General features: G+C 33.5%; 1 non-coding gene across 1 annotated transcript; it reads left to right on the top strand.

Annotated features, from left to right (window-relative positions):
• Positions 1-593: 593 nt before the first annotated feature.
• Positions 594-700, top strand: LOC128291201 (small nucleolar RNA R71). Its single transcript, XR_008280977.1, has one exon. It is a non-coding gene; the product is annotated as a small nucleolar RNA R71 (small nucleolar RNA).
• The last annotated feature ends 5,952 nt before the right edge of the window (positions 701-6,652 follow it).

Genomic DNA, 6,652 nt, shown 5'->3' with positions numbered 1-6,652 from the left:
CCACTTGAGAGCAGTGATTTTCTTTCTAATCGGTATAGGAACAATCATGAAATCATGACTCTTCAAGTTAAAACCTTTTTTGGCATCATAGGTTGGTGCTTGAAGATTGAATCAAACCTTTCTTTCACTTCTTCATCGATCAAAATCAGGTTTTCAGGAGTAATCTTTGAAGATCTGGTTCTTTTACGAGACATGGTATCTTTTTCTTGAGAATTTGGAAAAGTTTCTGCACAAGGGGGAAAATAATGACCTTCTGCACAGTACATACAAGAAACTATTTCAAACGGGCTTTGTGGCTGAGCTGCAAATTATTAGCACTATTAGAGGTAAACTGTTTTAACAAAGAGGAAATAGACGATACTTGAGCTGATAAAAAAGTAAGGGCATCAACTTCATGAACTCTGGCTACACGTCTTCCTGAAGCTGTTCGATTTGTTGGCCATTGATAGTTATTACTTGCGATTATCTCAATGATCTCATAAGCCTCATAATAAGACTTAGACAGAGTTGCACCATTTGCAAAAGCATCTACCATTAATCTTGTATTTGCATTGAGACCATTATAGAATGTCTCCAACTGGATACAATGAGGAATCCCATGATAAGGACACTTATGAAGTAACTCCTTGAATTGCTCCCAAGCCTCATACAAAGACTCGTCATCCAATTTTTGGAAAGTTGTGATCTCGTTCCTCAACTTAGCATTTTTGCTAGGCAGGAAATACTTAACCAAAAATCTCTCTATTAATTATTGCCATGTAGATATGGAACTTGGTGGCAATGAATTGAGCCATGCTCGTGCTCAATCTTGCAATGAGAACGGAAACAACTTCAACCTCACTGCGTCTTCAGTCACACCGACTATCTTGAATGAATCACTCACCTCCATAAATAATCGAAGGTGGAGATGTGGATCTTTCGTCGGCATACCACTGAATTGGACCACCATTTTGAGCATTTGAAACATCACTGGTTTCAATTCAAAATGGGTTGCCTTAATATCTAGCCTTCTAATTCCTAGATTTATCTCATTGAAAAGTGGCACAGCATATTTTCTGATGCATTGATCCCTATCATCGGCAATGAGGATGGGGTTTTGTACACGATCAGCTTCACTACCTTGGTCTTGATTTTGATTTCCAAGGTCCATCTTGACTTGTCTTAGAGCTCTCCATTCATGTTTTCTTTGTCTGAAACTTCGCTGAATTTCAAGGTCTACAGAGAGAAAATTGATAATTCGTTCTATGCTCATAAATATCTAAAAAGAAAATCATAAAATTAAAAACAATAAGTTAGTAATGTTAGAAATAAACCAAATTGGAAGTAAATAATTTCCCAAAAAAATGACTATGGCAACAGTTAACAATCCTTAGCAACGGCGCCAAAAACTTATAAGGTGTAGGTTTGTAAAAAATACACAGTCGTTATCAAGTAATAAGTAAGTATCGAGTTATCATCTCCACAGGGATTGTATTTGTGTTTAATCACTTAATTGTAAAATTATACTAACAACTTGGTAAATAAAAACACAATATGTTGAGAAGTGAAAATTGAATATATTAAACTAAATGCAATGATCCCTAATGCGAATTATCCTAAGTATGCAAACTATATGAATGAAATAGATTTTAGCAAAATTAAACACAATTTGCAACAATTATAACATAAATAAACTAGGACAATTACTTTAATTACACTCAATTTATTATAAACAAGCTTAATAACATTCGGAAAAACCATTCCATAGCAACTCGATCTTTCATGAGTTTGGAAACCACATTAGGTCATTTCGAAATCCTTTACTTAGTAAATACGCATTTTACTGATCCTTATTTACTAAGGGTTTCTTAGCAATCGTGTGTGGTAACAGGGACGTGTTAGGTTTGAAACAGTTTAATCACATAAATCTAAAAACTATGCAGATAATAGAGCTTGGTTAGAGTTGTTATGCAACCTGCAATTTAATCGGGTTAGGATCTAAATTGAGTATGCACATTTCAATTATGCGTCCACTAGTTGTTGTTTGGTTAGGATCGCTCAGCTAATTCAAGCGCATTTCAATCACGTATGACCGAAATACAAACTTGATTTTAATTGAAAAAATGATCGATTGAGGTACAAACATTATAAGCATGAATCAAATAAATATTATTTAATCAAAGCAATCATCCTAGCTTAAATAAAATTAAGCTAACATTATTGTAAACAAGAACAAGAACACATAGCAAACATTTTTAGATTAAATTAAAGAAAAGAAATATTAAACCTATATCAGAGTGGCTGTCACCCAAGACTCTGACCGATGAGGCTCATTCGCTCCATCACTTTGCTCCTTTACTGATGGCTCTCCAAGGTGGGTGACCAAAGGCTTTTTAAGAGGCTTAATTTCTAAAATCTCTATGAAGAGATGATACTAGGCGTGGGAAATGGAAAATGCTAAAGAGAATTGAGAGAGAAGAGAGAATGATGATGGATGAGTGATGAATGATGAGGGATCAAATGAGGTCTTATTTATAGGTTAAGAGAGGAGGGTAGTTTGCTAAAAATAAAGAGATTTAGTCTCTTCAAGCTTTTCCAATGAGTGGCCAGTCATGCTTGGTGGATTTGAGTTGAATTTTGCTTTATTTTTAAGCAATTTAAATGCCATAACAACTCAGTACTGGGACTCGATCAAATGTAAATCTTCGGGCAAATCTTTAATTTCTTCAACATTGCAAGGGCCTTGTGTAGTTAAACCAAAAAGTTGTTTATGTGGACAGCCATGTGTAGTCGAATTTGGGTTGACTTGGTCTTCAATTTGGACAGTTCTTTTGTAATCCAACAAAGCTATCAGACCTGTTCAAAATAAATAGATAAATTAAAGGACCAAAGAACAAAATTTATCCAATTTAAATAATTAATTAAAACCCAAATTATTAATGAAATATTTTAAAATGAATTATTAAATATAACTTTATATTTTATTGCTTAATTTAATCATGCATGGCCCATTTTATGTTCAAATAAATCTAAAATAAGTCATTTTATGCATGAAAACTATATAATAAAGCATAAAATCACATTTTAATAATTTCCATGTCCGATTTCATATTTTCACATATTTCATTAATTTATTAAACAATTACTTAGTTTTAACAATGAATTTAATTTAAAAGGTGATAAATTACATAGGAAAAATTCTATATATTTTTCAGTTTACAACACCTTCAATTGAATTTATGGACATTAATTAAGTCTTAATTAAATAGAATTAGACAATCAATTTCATGCATAACAAACATCGAATAAATCAAAGTGGTGGTGACCTTAAAAACTAGTAAACCACTCCATGGAAGCTTCAATTAAACAATCGTTAGTATAAATTTCATACTTCACACACTATGTTATCAATCACCGTGTTATCAAGCAACAATACACCATAAATCATTCAATAATTAAACTTAAACATTCCTCAAATTTAATATAAAACCATCCAAAATAAATGTCCAATGTCCATTTACAACCAAAATCAAACTAATTGCCGGGAGTTCCACAATCCCCGATGGCAGTCTCTAAAATGCGTAATGAAGTCTCTACCAAGCCTAGATCTCTTGGAACTCTCTTGCTCAAATCTTCATCTTTTCAATCCCGATGATTATCTTCACGAATGTGAGTGTGTGAACTTTAAAAGCTTAGTTAATGTTAATAAAAATGGCAAGTAAATTAACATCCAATTTATATTTAGTTCATAACCAATCATTCACAAATTGTCAGCCAAAAATATTAAACAGGTCAATTTAATTTCTATAAGCATTTTCCATACAAAAAATCAATTATTCATGGCTTTCAATTATCCATTGATATAGCAAAAATCACACATAAATATATTGACATTCATTTCTCATGGCTTAATTGGATGATCATACTTTGGATATACAGATCTCTAAACTCCCACAAATATCAAATACAATCCACTGAGTTGAGCGGGCCGAACCACGCGCTCCCTTATAGCGCCTCAAATAACCCATTGAGTGGAGACCCATGCTTAACACTCCCTTATGTACTTCAAACAAATCAGCCTACCTAGAGCCATATGCTCACAATGTCACCAATAAAGGTGAGTACCCACAAATCCTATAAATTAAAATTTAAGTTCATTTTAGCTTTTAAATAAAACTTTAATTGTCAAAAAGCGTATGGAATAATTATTTCACTTAATTCCTTTTATTTTTCGTTTAAAAATAATCATTAAACTTACAAAACAAATAAATAATGATTAAATCTCTTACTTTTAAAAAACGTTAATGTTAATTTTTATGTTCATAAACACCTACTTGATAAGTGTTTGTTTAATATTCACAAATAAAGTACAAAATTTATTAACCTACAATTTTATTCATGTTTAGATTTTTGTCTTAAAAAGAAGTTTTCATTAGACAAGTTTTTAAAAAATCAATTTCCAACAATCCCCACATGAAAGAAAATTTGTTTACCAATACAAAGACTAAAATATCATAGAGAGAAAATTGTATTAGAAGAATACTACATTAGGAGAGGCAGCTTTTGGCTTTGTACCTTCCTTAATGAAGTACCTTCAGATTTTTCGGCTAATTAGTGAACATGATATCTTGAACTATTCATATTTTAATGTAAACCTAGACAATAATACTTACATAGATTCTATTTTGAAATTCTATTGTTCTCACAATTGCATTCATTTTGGCCCTGAATAAGTCCTGGTTTCATGAATGCTTTAGTGAATTTAGCCTTTTAGAAATTCTCAAAGAACTAACCATATTTCTCATTCATATAGGTGACCTCTTATTAAGAGTATTTTTCTTATTGAAAACCAAGCCATGAGAATCATTAAGAGCATCCTTATTTCTCTATACTTAGCACTTTTGTTTTTCACTATAAGAATAGATAAAATAATAATTTCCAAGTGCTACTAAAAGTGTAATATGACTTAATTTTTCTTTTTAACCTAAATCTTGGAACCTCGAGTCAACTTGGTAAGGTTTCCATCATAATTTTTTTATTTCTTTTAAAGGCTTTAGGCCCATTTGATTGCACCTAGTGTGCGTTGTAACACCCCTTACCCATACTCGAGACCGGGACAAGGTACAAGGCATTACTGTGCACGAACATGACATTTCCGAAAAATTTTCGGGCTATAAAATTTCATTCCAAATTAAAACCAAACAATCATATTTATAATATCCCTATTATGGACCTACGAGGCCCATAACATACATTAAGAATAGTCTGAGACTAAACCGAGAACTTTAGAAAGTTTTTGGAAAATTTTCTAAGCTAAGCCTCATACGCCTGTGTGCTTTGGGACACGCCCGTGTCCCTTACCCATGTGGAATTAATTGAATTTATTTCTCATTTCGAACCTACAAGTGTTTTCATACGGCCGAGCACACGCCCGTGTCTCTAGCCCGTGTACTTCACACCGCCTAGACACGCCCGTGTTGTCGCCCATGCCTAAAAACTCGAGCATTCTATTTATGATGTCATCATGCATTTAGGGTCACACGGCCAGGACACACGCCCGTGTGCTAGGCTATGTCCTCTACACGGTTGAGACACACGACCGTGTCTCTACCCGTATGTTTACTACCATGCATTCTGACCTAAAAATTTTAGGTGCAAAGGACACACGACCATACCACACGCCCATGGGGCTGACTGTATGTCACACACAGCCTAGACACATACTAGTGTGTCTATCCGTGTGGACATTTTTGGAGGCTACAAATCTAAGCCAATTGTCACCTTCAATAACTACTCATATTAGTGAACCTTAATGAAGATTAACATGGCCTAAATATGCCTAAGTACTACAATAAATGGTTTATTGCATGTTAACCTCATCTCATCGGTTATGTACATGCTAATTTATCCTTTTTGTATTTGGGATTTACATCTCATTCAAGAACACTTTTAAACTTGGCTCATTGTTATAACTCATTGCCAAGTATGACCTAACCATCCCAAGTGATTTGGCCGCATTTCATATGTCTCTTTATAATATACCACATTTAATCATCACCAGAACATTTAACCACAAACAAGCACAATCAGTAGGTCATAGCCTACATCAAAATAAGCCATGTCTTATGGCCATATACAAAAAGAATAAGTTTAATATTTAAGCCCTTACATAGGCCAACCAATGACACATATTACAAAATAACCAAAACCTATACATGTCATTTAAACAAAATAAAGTATCTATATACCAAAGAAAAACAAGTTGATAGTGTTGAAAATGCTCCAATCGTCTTCCAATCTCCACGAGTCCACGAACTCTGTAAAACAGGAAAAGGAGAGGGGGTAAGCATTAACATGCTTAGTAAGTCCAAATAACAGGAAAGTAAACTTACCGGGTATTTAACATACAATCATACAACATAGTAAAATTTCCTATTACATGTACTCAACCATCAAGTTAGTCTCATACCAGTACAATGTAACATCTTTCATAGATGAGCTCATCAATTCACACATATCTATTCCCATTTAACATTTTAATCCCGTTGAATTTCTTAGAATCTCAATGGATATCTGGTTTACCATCAACTCATGCAAGTGATCCTTTAAATACGCACTCCGTGAACCCTGCTTTTATGGTAGGATTACCAGTCCAGCCTAAATCCCCCACAAC

This window comes from Gossypium arboreum, chromosome 3 (genome assembly GCF_025698485.1).
Source record: "Gossypium arboreum isolate Shixiya-1 chromosome 3, ASM2569848v2, whole genome shotgun sequence".
Lineage (NCBI taxonomy): Eukaryota > Viridiplantae > Streptophyta > Magnoliopsida > Malvales > Malvaceae > Gossypium > Gossypium arboreum.
Note: the sequence above shows the minus strand (reverse complement) of the source record. Positions and strands in the feature narration are given on the sequence as shown.